General features: G+C 47.0%; 1 protein-coding gene across 1 annotated transcript in view; it reads right to left on the reverse strand.

Annotated features, from left to right (window-relative positions):
• Positions 1-14440, reverse strand: part of Pou2f3 (POU class 2 homeobox 3) — an 87965-nt gene that overhangs the window by 40894 nt on the left and 32631 nt on the right. The gene's annotated exons all lie outside the window — the stretch shown is intronic.

The following is a 14440-nucleotide window of genomic DNA, read 5'->3' on the forward strand; positions in this document are numbered from 1 at the left end:
AGGGTTAGAGACAGGAGGATGGCAGGCCACCAGCCTAGCTCCAGAGAGAATCAGTGAGTCTCAAAAAAATAAGAGAGGCCGGGTGGTGGTGGTGCACGCCTTTAATCCCAGCACTTGGGAGGCAGAGGCAGGTGGATTTCTGAGTTCGAGGCCAGCCTGGTCTACAGAGTGAGTTTCAGGACAGCCAGGACTACACGGAGAAACCCTGTCTCGAAAAAGAGAGAGAGAGAGAGAGGGCAAGAAGCACAATGTAGTCCTTTGCCTCTATATGTGTGCATAGATGCTTGTATCTGCATCACACACACACACACACACACACAAATATACAGTAAGAAAAAGTGAGACTAGTATGTAACTCACATTCAGCAAATCCTATATATATTTGCATTCCAACGGACCCCTACCTCCCCCCATCAAAAAAAGCGTGGTCTTCTGAAAAGAATCCACCTAGCATTTAAACAAAACGTATTCCATGTATTTACATAGTGAGAATTTTGGTTTCTTTGAAAAACACAGAAATATTAGGGGGATGTGTCTGTTTGATATCCTAACAGCCAAGATCAAAGAACGCCCCTAATCGGCGGGAAGTGGTCTAATGATAAGGTTGCCCCTCCCCCCTTCCTCTTCGACTCTGTCTTCTTTCTAATGTTAGGGGGTTGAAAGGTGGAAGAAAGGAGAACTCCCAAAGGAGCCAAAGTCTGGTTACATATTTACTTTCCACATGTACATATATATGTGTGTGCTCAGGTATGAGTATGTATACATGTATGTATGTATGTATGTATGTATGTATGTATGTGTATGTATGTGTGTATGTATGTATGCAATATGTATGCATGTGTGTATGTATGTGTGTATATATGTGTATGCAGTATGTATACAGTATGTATGTGTGCAGTATGTATGTATATGTATGTAGTATGTATGTGTATGTATGCAGTACGTATGCAGTATATATATGCAGTATGTGTGTACGTAGTATGTATGTGTGTATGTATGCAGTATATATGTATGTATGTATGCAGTATGTATGTGTGCATGCAGTATGTATGTGTGTATGTATGCAGTATGTATGTGTGCATGCAGTATGTATGTGTGTATGTATGTACGCAGTATATGTGTGTATGCATGTAGTATGTATGCATGCAGTATGTGTGCATGTAGTATGTATGTGTGTATGTATGCAGTATATATGTGTGTATGTATGTATGTATGCAGTATATGTGTGTATGCATGTAGTATGTATGCATGCAGTATGTATGTATGCATATATGTATGTATATATGTATGCAGATTGTATGTGTGTAGGTGCTCATGTGCCATGGCTCACATGTGGGGGCCAGAGGTCAACTTTCTGCAGTCTCCTCACCCCCTCCCTTATGTTTTTTTAAAGACTTATTTATTTAATGTATATGAATGGTCTGTTTTCATATACACCCAAAGAGGGAATCAGATTCTATTACAGATGGTTGTGAGCTACCATGTGGTTGCTGGGAATTGAACTCAGGACCTCTGGAAGAGCAGCCAATGCTCATAACCACTAAGCTATCTCTCCAGCCCCATTTTCTGGTTTTTTGTTTTGTTTTGAGACAGGGTTTCTCCATCTAGCCCTGGCTGTCTTAGAACTCACTCTGTAGACCAGGCTGGCCTCAAACTCAGAAATCCACCTGCCTCTGCTTCCTGAGTGCTGGGATTAAAGGCATGCACCACCACTACCTGGCTTTTGTTTGTTTGTTTGTTTGTTTTTGTTTTAAAGCTGGGGTCTCATGTAGCCCACGTTGGCCTCAGACTTGTTATATAGCTAAACTATTACATGCCTTGAACTTCTTGCCACTTTACGTCCAAGGGCTGGGATTACAGGCTTGGACCCCTGGCTAATATTTCTTTAAATGCAAGGCTCTCTTGGTAGTGAAAAAATAAGATGCCACTTACCAAACTGATTTATGTAAATATGTCAAAAAAAAATCAGCCTCTCAGGTGCAGTGTGGCATGCCCATGTGTATCAAGACTACCACAGCTTCCTCTTTATCGCTCTTGGAGGACATAGGTAAGGAGACTGAGGGAGAGCAGCGCTGTTGCCTACATAAGGGCAAGCCTGAGAAAAAGAGGAATTAGAGGCAAGCTGGTGGGAGGCGATGCATTCAACCCAATATTGCTGCAGAATTTGAAACTCTTAACAATAACACCCAACCCGTAAGGGCATTTATTTTGTCCGGATACTTTATACTTGAGTTTATCTCATGTTTAATGTTGTTATTCCCTCCCATTTTACAGAGGGGAAACTGAGGCTAGTGATGCGGTTGCATAGCTCCCAAGAATAGAGCCAGTACAATGTACCCAGACGTACTACGGCTGCTGCACTGACCTCTTACAAGGCTGGACTAGCTCACCATGGCAGTCCATGTAACCAAGTCCATGGAGTAGACAGAAGATGCCAGACAGGGGCGGGGCTGCCTGTGAAGACAAGTAATGATATGATTCGGATCCTCGGGGGAACTGGAGCCAGGGGGATTGAGGAAAGGTGTGCCATGGGAGAGAAAAGTTTCTGTATACTCGAGCCAGATACAAATAGCAGAATCCTAGAGGGCTGCTGCCACGGCAAAAGCAGAACGGTTGGTAGAACCTGGAACGGCATACGGGGCCGCAGTAACCATGACCAGTGCGCACTAAGTGAAGGTGATTGCTTTAAATTCCACTCGGCCACTTAATTCAGGTGGCTTTAGAATCCTATGCTTCCGTTTCCTTATCTATCAACGAGAATAGCAATATTTGATAATGTCTCTGTCTCTCTGTCTCTGTTGAGATGGTGTATATCCCAAGCTGGTGTCCAACTTTCTACATAGCTGAAGCTGGCCTTGAACTTCTGATCCTGAGCTGTCTCCAGATTTCTTTCTTTCTTTCTTTCTTTGGGGGGGGGGGGTTTAAGACAGGGTTTCTCTGTGTAGCCCTGGCTGTCTTAGAACTCACTCTGTAGACCAGGCTGGCCTTAAACTAATCTGCCTGCCTCTGCCTCCCAAGTGCTGGAATTAAAGGCGCGCGCCACCACTGCCTGGCTCTTTCCTTCTTTCTTTCTTACTATATATAACTTTGACCTTGGACTCAGTCTCCTGAGCGCTGGAATCAAAGGTGTTTGCCAGTGTACCTGGCCACTTATTTTTGTTACTCCATAGCTTAGGTTGGCCTCTCAGCAACCCTCTGGCCTCAGCCTCCAGCGCTGGGTTTTGCCACCGTTTACCTGCCTTTTGCAAGCTCTGTTCTCTGTAAATCATCAAGCAGAAGGATGTACAAGGTGGATGTAAGGTGATCTTGATGGAACTAAAAGTAGCGAATTAAGACGCCACGCAACAGGTCTCCTGTGGGAAGATGGTATCAAAAGGAAGGGATACAAAGGCTGGCTCTGGGTGGAGGAAGGGAGGGGGCCCCGGGCTTTTATCCAGGTCTTGATGCACACGCAGGAGGACATGCCACAGAGGCGACAATGGGAATGTGTTGCTTCTGGGCAGCTAGTGAGGACGTGTGCCACTGCTGGGTCCCTTGGGGCTTGCCATGGAGGTGCCTGATTGCCAACAGAACATAAACTGAGCAAACACTGAGACCCAATAGATGGGCCCAAAGCCACCCTCATCACAGGGGTTACAGGGGAAGGTGGAAAGAGGAATACTTCCAGTTGAAGCCATAATTCATAGAGAATTTCTCTTAAGAGATGCTAAGGCTGCCTTCCCAGGAAGCTCTCTGCCCCAGGGCAGAGAGAAAACCAGGCCCTGCCCCTGGCCTGTGGGCACAACATGCAAACATGGCTTTCCTCCCTGCGCCCTTCTCACGCACAGCCCAGGGAGGTGGTAGCTCCCAGGGCCAGGGGAACCCTCTCTGGGTGGGAATGCTTCTGCACCCCGCCCTTCACCTGGCAACCCTCCATGAGCCTAAGATACAATCTCTGCTTTCCCCATTAGCAAGCCCCAGGCAGGAGAGGTCTGCAGGAGTTGGTAGGAGTGAGAAGGCTCTGTAAGCATGGAAAAGTACAGGCCAGCAAGAGAGGGGCTCTGGGTAAGAACCAATCAATCAGGCAGGCATCGATCAGGAGCCTCCTTTCTCTCTCGCTCTCCCCTGCTTCTCTTTCTCAAACTAGCCTGGCGTGGCGAGAAGTCAGACAAGCCTGTCTGACACCTGAGATCCTCTACGGGGAAGTTACTGAACCTCTCTGAGCTGTAGTTTCCCCAGCTCTATAATGGGAATAACAATGCTTACCTCACTGCCTGTTGTTAAGGATGAAGCAATCTCCAACAAGGTAGACTCGGGAAAGTGCCCAGTACACATGTACCTGGGCTGGAACCCAGGCTCTAAGGGAGCCAGACACTTTTCCTCTTCCACACTCACTTTCCCCAATCTGGGTTTGTACGGGTGTGTATGTTTGGGTTTGTGGTGTTACAGCCTCGGGTTTGGTGCATACAAAGCAAGCATTCTGCCACTGTTATATATATATAATATTTATTATATATAAATATTATATATTATATATTATTTATTATATATAAATATTATATATTATATATTATTTATTATATATATAATATATATATATAATATATATATATATATATCTCCCTAGCCTAGTGTGAGGCTTTTTTTGGTTTTATGTTTTTGATTTGTATTTGTTTGTTTCGAGACGGGGTTTCTCTGTGTCCTGGAAGTCACTCTGTAGACCAAGCTGCTAGCCTTGAACTCAGAGATTCGCCTGCCTTTGTCGAGTGCTGGATTAAAGGTGTGTGCCACCATGCCTGACCCAGTGTGAGGTTCTAATGAGCTACCATTGTACAGTGCACAGCCTATTGACTGCTAGAAACTAAAGGCTCAATGAACGCTATTGACTCTTCCTGTAATTTAGAACCGAACCCAGTTCTCTTTCAAGACCTCTGCTCCAAAAAGAGTCTGCACAGGAATCGAGATGGCTGGTCCCGCCTGTAGCATCACCTGCAGTATCTTTACACAGAAAGGCCACTTACATCTCCCAAGAGAGCCCTCTTTTAATGAATAGAGAATAAGGGAAAGGACCTCAACACTTTCCTTCCCTGCCTTCATCCTTAATGCTGCCCACCCAACAACCTGGGTTGAGATCAAGAATGTTCCAGAAGGAACCCACAAGTTAATAGCAGTACTGGCCTGAGCAGCTAAATCCAACCTCCTCGCTGCAGAAAGACTTTCTGGTGGTTTCTGTGACTGTCCAGAGAAAATGGAGAACTAAGACAGGGCCTCCTGTTCTGTCTGCTAGTCACCACCCCAGCCGCCTCTTTAAAAGGAAGGTTTTACTTGGTTTCCTTGGTACTGAGGGAGCTGGCTAGGCACTAAATATGAAACAGCTGTCATGAGCCTTAGGCCAAAGCATCAAGTATGGATGGCAAAGGGGGACAAATATTCAGCTCTGCAAACGCACACATGCGTTTATTGTTACTTCCCTGTCCAAGCTTGGGGAGGCTTAGACCAGGAGATGACAGATCCAGGGGAGGAGAGAGGCATGACCTTTCTAGAAGCACCTGTGGCCTGACCTACCTGGGAGCCATACACAGAAAGAGACAATAGTTTCCTGTTCATCAGAACATATTGAAGGGCCGGTGACTATTGGCAGAGTCCTGTATGCTAGAGACTCTTGAATACCATATAGATCTGCGTTCATTCTTAAGACTGGAAGTGGACCTGGTTACTGTTCTCAACTTTGGGTGAGAAAATCAAGGAATATAGGAGTTAGCCTACAGGGCAACCTGGCTATGCCCGGCTGTCAAACCACCCTATCTATGCAAGACCCAGGAAGAGCATCGGGGTGACAGAACCATGGACCAGGAGACTCACTGGCAAAGCTTTTAACCTGTGGATATTGTGGATCGTAATGCATGGGTAGTCTCTCGGCCCCTCACAGCCTCCATTCGCTCGTCTGTAGACTGGGGATGATGCCAACTACTTAACAGGGCTTCTAAGCACAGTAAAAGAAATGTTTGTAAAACATTTCTTATTTGGTGCCTGGAATACAGTCAGATGCCAATGAATATTATGTTATATCACACACACACACACACACACACACACAATGGCTGTGGTGAGGAAATCACTACAGTCACTTGATCTTGTCAATTATCTTCTGCCTGGAAACTCTGCTCCACCCGCCCCTAGTCACCCAGTCAAGCCAGCTTATTCTCTGCGGAGGTGGCCCTGGCGTGCAATGCTCTCCATTCAATGTGTTTTTTTTCCCTTTTTTTTTTTTCTTGACAGAGAATTTGAGACGGGATCTCATGTAGCCCAGGCTAACCATCATATTGCTATCTTGCTGAGGGATGATCTTGAACTTCTGTTCTTCCTACCTCTACTTCTCAAGGGAGCTGAGACCCAGCACCGATGGAAAAGCACTCATGCACACTTTTGGGGGTGAAGATTTGCCCTTTTGTCAGCCATGCTTGGAACTTTGGTCTGAAGCTGAGTCTCTGCTGTTCCCTGTCTGTGGCTCTGGCAGCCGCCTCAGTCCTAAGTGGCTAAGCATTGCAGACAGCAGGGTAGTGAGGGGCAAGAGGGAGCAGAAGCGACTTCCCAGTTCCTCTGACATTTTTAGGATGGATAGAAAACTGAGTTCTAGGAAAAACAGAGGCTATATTTTACTTCTGGGGAGCCTGGCTCCAGGGCCAGGGTGAGCCTCCCATGTCTCACTTCCTGTATCTTTATGTAGAAGGAAAACAGCCAGAGGTCCATCTGGCTCTGCCTCTTGGCGCAACATGGCAGGCTGAGATCAGCTCGCTTGCTGAAGTTTAAGGGGTGATTTTCTGGCTGTCTTAAGGATAGGAGGCTCCACTCAACTTTATTGGGCAGAGTCCACATTCTAGCTGTGCCACGCCGCAGGACACAGAGCCAAAAGAGTTTCAGTGCCATCTTCAAATGCCCGCCCCCCCACACACACACATTGGACATTTGTGTTGACAAACAGCTTGTCTTTAATCACGAGATTCACACCCCAGTTCCATCTTGCATGCAATCACATGTGTGTGTGTGAGTGCATGTACACACATGTGTACATGGGAATGCTTGCAACTTGGAGGCGGTGGTCTACATCAGGTGTCTTCTCCAGTCTCTGTGTTATCTCTGGAGACAGACTCTCTCACTGAACCCAGTGTTCACCGGCTGGCTCAGCTACTAGGCCAGGAAGCTCTGCCTCTGTGTTAGGTGACATATGAGATTGACGATGTCCAGATTCTTTTCATGGGTGCTGGTGATCCGAACTCAGGTCCTCGTGCTTATTCAGTAGACTGCTCCAACCGGTGCCCGTCTTCCTGGTCCTTTTGCTCTCATACCCACATATGCTGCTTTCGGTGTTTCTATTTCAATTTTCTTTTTTGTTGGTGGTATTCATCCAATCAGGGATTCCCACAAGCCAAACAGATGCTTTGCCACTGAACCACACTCTCAGGCCCAATTTCCTTTTGAATTAAAATTTTATTTTTGAGACAGGATCTTATTATGTAATCTAAGCTGACTTTGACCTTACCATCCAAGCTTGCCTCAAACTGGAGATGATCTATCAATCCAGCCTCCCGAGAGCTGGACTACATGAGCGCATAAGATGCCTGGTTCCCCGTTGACGAGGACATTGTTTCTCTAGAGCTTTACCAGATCTTAACACATTTTGAAAACCATGGCTTTTGAAATGCCAATGGACGGAACCAAACTCTGTCTTCATCTGTGCCCATCAGGGTCAGAGAGGCATAAGCTCGCTACCAAGTCCTTAATCCTTTGAGGACTGTTGCCCAAGGAGTTGCTTGCTGACAGCAAATTTTTTTGTTTTTGTTTGTTTGTTTTTCTTTTTCCTTTTGTTTTGTTTTTTTTTTTTTTTTTTCTGAGACAGGGTTTCTCTGTGTAGCCCTAGCTGTCCTGGAACTCACTCTGTAGACCAGGCTGGCCTCGAACTTAGAAACCCACCTGCCTCTTCCTCGCAAGTGCTGGGATTAAAGGTGCATGTCACCACTGCCTGGCAGTAAATTGTTTTAATTGTAAATTTTTTAGCTTTCTTCTTTTTAATAAAATTAAAAATTTTTTATTATTATTTTTTTTAATACAAGGTCTCACTATGGTGGCCTGGCTGTTCTGGAACTTACTATGTAGACCAGGCTGACCTTGAACTCAGAGATCCACCTGCCTCTGCCTCCCCAGTGCTAAGATTACAGAGATGAGCCATCATGTCTGGAGATTTTAAAAATTGATATCAATTTCATTTTAAGATTTTTAATTTTTTTAAATTTAGTTTTTCATTCATTCATTCATTCATTCATTCACTTCTAGACAGGGTTTCTCTGTTAGCCCTGGCTTTCCTGGAACTTGCTCTTTAGACAAGGTTGGCCTCGAACTCGAGAACCACCTGTTGCTCCCCAAGCTGAGATTAAAGGTGTGCGTCATCACCACCACCAGGGCATTTTAGGATTTAAAGGGAGCTTTTCAGAATCTTGTCATGCTGTGTCTGGTTTAGAGAGAAGTGTGAGAGGATATGAGGTTCCGCTTCTTTGGGCATCCAAGATGGAAGTTTCTAGTTCTTCCTCTATCAAAGTCTGTGTGTGTGTGTGTAAAACTCTCTAAGGTCCTAGAAAAACTCATCACAGGCATTCATCAAAGCCCTATTTCTAATCTAGCCCCTGATAGGTTCTGCTATTCCCAATTGCTTTGCTGCCTTGGAGCAGGGAGGAATGTTGTACTGGTTCCCTGAATCCTACTCTGCTTCATAGAGGTATCACATGTGCTTTAGTGGTCCTCCCCCTCCTCCTCCGTTTTATTCCCAGTGCTGGGAATTGAGCTTGGATCCTTGTGCATCCTGGGTAATTACACTACCACTCAGGTACAGCCCTGGCTCTCTCTTCTTTCTTTCTTTCTTTCTTTCTTTCTTTCTTTCTTTCTTTCTTTCTTTCTTTCTTTCTTTCTTTCGAGACAGGATCTTGTTAAGCTGTCCAGGCTAGTGTTGAACTCTTTCTGTAGCCCAGGGAATCTTTACACACACCATCCTTCTACCTTGGTCTCCTGAGTAGCTGGACTACAGCCTTTTATCCAGAACCCCCATCTTAGAGAATCCATCTTTCTCCCAAATGAACAGTTCTGGAATGCCACAGCATCCTCAGAGCAACCAGAGAACCTGCCGCCCCTCATTCTCAGTCTGTTGGGTCTTTCAAACAGAAGGATCTGTGTTTCCCTCTGGCATGGTAGGCTCTCCCTGGGAGTTGTGTCTTCTTGTGAGACTCTTAAACTTAGGCATTCAGTCCATGGATGCTACTGTACACAGGATCCCCTCCTGTAAGACACACTCGGTTTCCCAATCTTGGACTGGGAGTACCTGTGGGCACGGACTGCCCCTCTCCTCTACTCCATAGCACCCAGCCAAGCACAGGTTTGTAGAACAAAGCCAAACTCAGTTCCTTCCTTGGCTCTTTAAACTCAGCTGTTCCTGGGTGCCCCATTCCAGGAGCTTATTCTGGTACCCACAAGCTCTTCCATGCCAGCTGGAGAGCCTGGTGTTGCCACTCTGTGTCTCCTCCATGCTGAATCCTCAGAGACCTTTTCTTAAATGGAATCATTCTGAGTTTAGAGAGGGTGCCCTGCAGAACCAATTAATTAAATACTACAAGTCTGTGTATATCTTAGCAGCCAGAGACAAACTCAGTGCTATGTAGGGGCACAGCGGGGTGATTGCTCTGTATGAGGTGGCATGGAAGTCACCAGAAGAACAGAGGCGAGCCATGTATTGTGTCAGTGGGCCCCAAACACTGCTCAGCTGGGACTGACAGGAAACCCCACGTCAGTGGTTCTCAGCTTGGAGGACAGGATGAAGCTTCTTTCCAACTTGCTTTAAAGTAAAGGCGGTAGGATTCAAGGCCAGCCTTGGCTACATAATGAGGATGAGGCTAGCCTAGGCTACATGAGATCATACCTCAAACAAAACAGCGGAAAACTCCCCCAAAACATTCAAGGCGCCCTCCATCCCCTACAGAAGAGAGTTGCTTATCATCCAAGCCCTTTACCGGGGTCCCTCGAGTGCCCCCAACACACCCTCTTTCTATGTTGTATCTCCCCACCTCCCACCTCCTCAACCCCAAAGCTTCTCTTTCCACTCTCCTTTTTTAATCCAATGCTTTCTTATGTTCACAGTGCCCTTCCTTAAAAGGGGATATCCTGCTGTACAAATCCCATCATTGCTGTAAGTCCCCTTCAACCCTCACCAATGGTTGCTTTGGTATTTGCTCTCACTGTGGACTACAATGGCTGCCATCACTGCTTGTCTCTCTACTTAGTCTATTATTCTGCTTTTAGACTTGGGGCAACATCAATGGTGCTTCTCATGTTTCCCACCATCACACAAGCTCTCCTGCCGTGCTGTGGCTCTCCTCCAGTCCCTTTGCCACCCCTTCTGAGACTCACCTACAAGCACCCAGTCTTGAACCAGTCTCTGAGTGCTCCTTCTCCATTTCAATCTGCACCCTGGCTGTCCTTGGGTGAACTCCTCCCCACCTGTCACTTCATTTAGCCAGAATCGGGGTGACCTTGGTCCTGACCCATCTCCATGTGCGGAGTACTTACACCTCCCTACCTCCCTAGACCCTGTGTTCCCTCCTCCATCTGCCACTAAAAGAACTGGCTCTGCTGACATGTTCTTTGATGGCAGTCCCACCAAAGCTCCGACTCCCAGCCAGAAACCTCAGGGGCACATTTACTCGTCCCTCTCTTTTTAAGGGTCCCACAACCAACCTGTTGCCCTAACACTCCTGGTCCTGTCTCAAGAGGCGCTCTCTCCAACCTGGCTCTCCTCATATCTAGTAATGCACTTGTGGCAGAAAAATGCAATGATCTACACGATCAGGTGCTTGTGTAAGGAGCGCACACTCGTGTTCACCTCTGATGCTCACAACCACCCCACACAACAGATATCATTAGTCTCCGAATCTTACAGATGAGACCAAACCACACAAAGATAGAAGAACACGCTCAGGGTCACACAGTCACATAGCACAGACCCAGGACTGGAGCCCAGGTAAAGTGGCCCTGACGACACACACTCAGCGTCTTGGCTCACATCCCTGGCTTACCCACCTGTGTTCATTACAACACTATCCCAGTTGGCTTTTCCTACAGGAGTTCTCCATCTGCCTTGCCTTCCTCATCCCCAACCCCCACACCCCCGTCAGTGTTCTGCTCTTGACTGACATTAGTTACATTTGAAATGCCTTGTGACCTCCTGCTTCCTATAGGAGAAACTCTGAGCTTCATGGCCAGGTTCTCAGAGACCTTCCTAGTTTGGCCCAACCCACAGCTCTGGCTTCATGTTCTGCCAACTCATTTTCTGATCCTCTCCAGGTCCTGCCAAATTACCAAATTAAGGTATCTCTCTCTCTCTTTCTCTCTCTCTCTCTCTCTCTCTCTCTCTCTCTCTCTCTTTCTCTCTCTCTTTCTCTCTCTCTCTGCATGAAGTCTTCCTTCACTCGGTCTTCTATGCTTGGGACACTCTCAACACTTCCTGCCAGCCAGAGTCCCACTGTTCCTTAGCCACCCACTTCCAGGACCATCTTTACAGAGCAATTCTCAGACAGTATCGGAGCTCAGCACCCTCATTCCTCACAGGAGTCTCTGCTCAGACTATAATTTCTTTTCTTACAAGGGACACCCTCTGTCTCACATATAAGAACTAATATCCAGGGAATCAGCAGAGGGTCCCAGCTGTGACTCCATGGGTCTTTCTGCCTTTGCTTCAACATTACAAAGGATTCTTTACACTGCATACATAGCCCAGGATCAAAAAGTCTAGAAAAGCCTTCTGGAACCCACTTTTCCTTGCGTTCTACAGCTTGACTCTTGACCCCGTTTCTTTTATAAGAAAATAAATAACGCCAGCTGTGGTAGCACACTTGGAAGTCAGAGGCAGGAGGATCAAAGGTTCAAAGTCATCATCGTCTATGTATCAGCTACGTGGTGAGCTTGAGGAGAGCCCGAGCCACTTTCTCAACAAGCAGAGGAACAAAAAGTGGGAGCCGGACTCCAACCCATTAGTCAGGATGTAGTAGGTGGTAGTCAGAGAAAAATGGCAGTTCCTTAGCTCACAGACTGTAAGAGTCTTGGAGACCATCATACCCAAACCTCTTCATTTCATCCAGGTAGACACTGAGACCCAGGAGGAAGAGACATGTGAAAGGCCAGCAACTAACAAAGGGCAGGCAACACTAGAGGCCAGGGCTTGCCTCCATCTGGGCATCTGGCCTCTGCCTACTGCCTTTCAACCCCATTGAACATGCCCTGGGATGAAGAGGCAGGCACCTCTGCTCCTAAAGATCTCCTGAAGATTACTGGCACAGCATGGCAATGCTTCATGTTGGGTGAGCCAACAGCCCTGGTTCATTCGACTTCAGGACTGTAGTCCATCCAGCCTCAGGTTGCAACTCTTAGTTGTACCAGCTAGCTTAGGGTTTGGCCCAGGGTCTCCCAGGGTAGCATGCTCTTTTGCTCTAAGGAGTCCAACAACACCTTGTTTGTGTCTGAGCACAACCACGCTTTCCTCCTGTCCTCTCCCCACTCCTTCTGCCTCCCATTTAGTCATAATGAGGTCATAGCCTCTGCTCCCAGGCCTCTCCCCAAGGATGGTGTGTTTAGACGGAGAGAAGCAGAGGAGGATTCGACAAAGGAACCCAGGGGGGAAAAGAAGCTCTGGAGTGAGAGGCATGTTTTCAAATCCTGCCCCAGCCAGTTGACCAATTGTATGACCTTTGTCAACTTGCTTAATCTCTCAGGTCCTTGATTGAAAAGGGGCGGGGCTGCCTGGAAGGCAGTTTCTTCACCGGTAATTATCTCCTGGGCCATGGTAGGATGGGAGATAGAGAGAGCCTGCAGCATTGGTGGTCAGTGACTGCCAGCTGCCTTCCCTTGAGGTGAAGGACAGAGGAAGTAGACATGGCTGCCAGGCAGGGGTCTATATACCCCCACTTCACCCAGTAGAGGTGAGATGAAGGTCCCAGCCTGTGGATGTTGAGATCTGATGGTCTTGGAGGGTCAGGTTCAAATAGGAACCTTCCAGAGGCAGTGACTATGCCTATGAACAAAGCCCCAGGGAAGTGTGCAATGCCCAGGCTGCAGACTCCCCCTCAAACCCCTCCCCAGAAGAAAAGCCTATTCCATTTGTTCCTGTCAGTGTTAAGAAACCAGAGGCCAATCAGTGACAAGACCACTGGATGTGGAAAGGGCCAAGACCTCCATATTGGACACCTGGGCTGTCTAGCACCAACTACATCACACAGGAGAGCAAACACACTGCCTGGCAGCTGGCATGGCCACCTTTTGGTGTGAGTTCACGTCCTGGATGACCTACTAAAGCCTGAAGGTAGTGAGCAGCAGGCCCAGATTTAGGGTCCTGAGGCCTCAACCTACTCAGTACTCCTTCAGAGTTACAAAATCTTTGGATATCTGCCTTTCTACAATCTAATGTGCCTGGTTGACTTCCCCACTCCTCCTTTTTTGGAGAGTTGGGGAAGAAAGTTGAGAAAGGGTCTAACTCTGCACCCCACCCCAGGCTGGGCTCAAATTCATGGTAATCCTCCTGCCTCCCACGGCACTGACTGTCCCAGATGGGGAGGGACTCCCATGTCTGCCTGGCTGGAATTTTCTCTCAGATAACAATCAGTCTCCCATCTAACAACATTGTGCAATAAGTTGCTTCTGTAGCCTTCCTCTCTAGTTATTGCAGAATTTATTATACTGCATAGACTGGGAGTCCTTCCTCATAGCTAACCCAGATCTCTTTTTAATGGGGCCCATGGCCCTTGGTCTCCAGGGCAGACAGAAGCAGTTGGTTTTTATTTTGGTGACAAAATTCTCAGGCTTCTTGATGAGCAAACCTGCATCACTTGCCTGAGAGGTTTTGGTTTAGGATTCTAGATTATCTTCTTTCTTAACTATGAAGGATGCTTCTAGAATGAACGCCCTTTTAGGAAATGTTGGTAGTAACTTTTGATTCCTTCTTCGGCTACAAGAACCCAAGAATATGTGCAATGAGAGTAGTGCATGTTTGACCCTGTTCTTTCCCAGATTTCCAGCCAATTTCTGGACTGGGAATATGAGTATGGTGGTCGTCTGAGGCCCTACACACACACACACACACACACACACACACACACACACACACACACACACAGAGCAAACAACCAGCTAAAGGCTGGCAGAAACAGGAACAGATACCAGGCTTCCTGGTCTATCCTTAGCTCTACTCCCTCCCCGGATTCACATCGTTGTCAGCAGCCCAGTCTTCTCCCCATCACACCCTGCCTTACCTCCCACCTCCCAGGCTCCCTCCATCAGCTTGTCACCTAGAGGGACATGTCATTTTAACCTTCTCTCAAGCCATTCCTATTGATTTCTCTGCTATCTTCCAACTCCATCTGGCTCTGGGCAA

The sequence above is a fragment of the Arvicanthis niloticus genome, chromosome 26, assembly GCF_011762505.2.
Source record: "Arvicanthis niloticus isolate mArvNil1 chromosome 26, mArvNil1.pat.X, whole genome shotgun sequence".
Taxonomy (NCBI): domain Eukaryota; kingdom Metazoa; phylum Chordata; class Mammalia; order Rodentia; family Muridae; genus Arvicanthis; species Arvicanthis niloticus.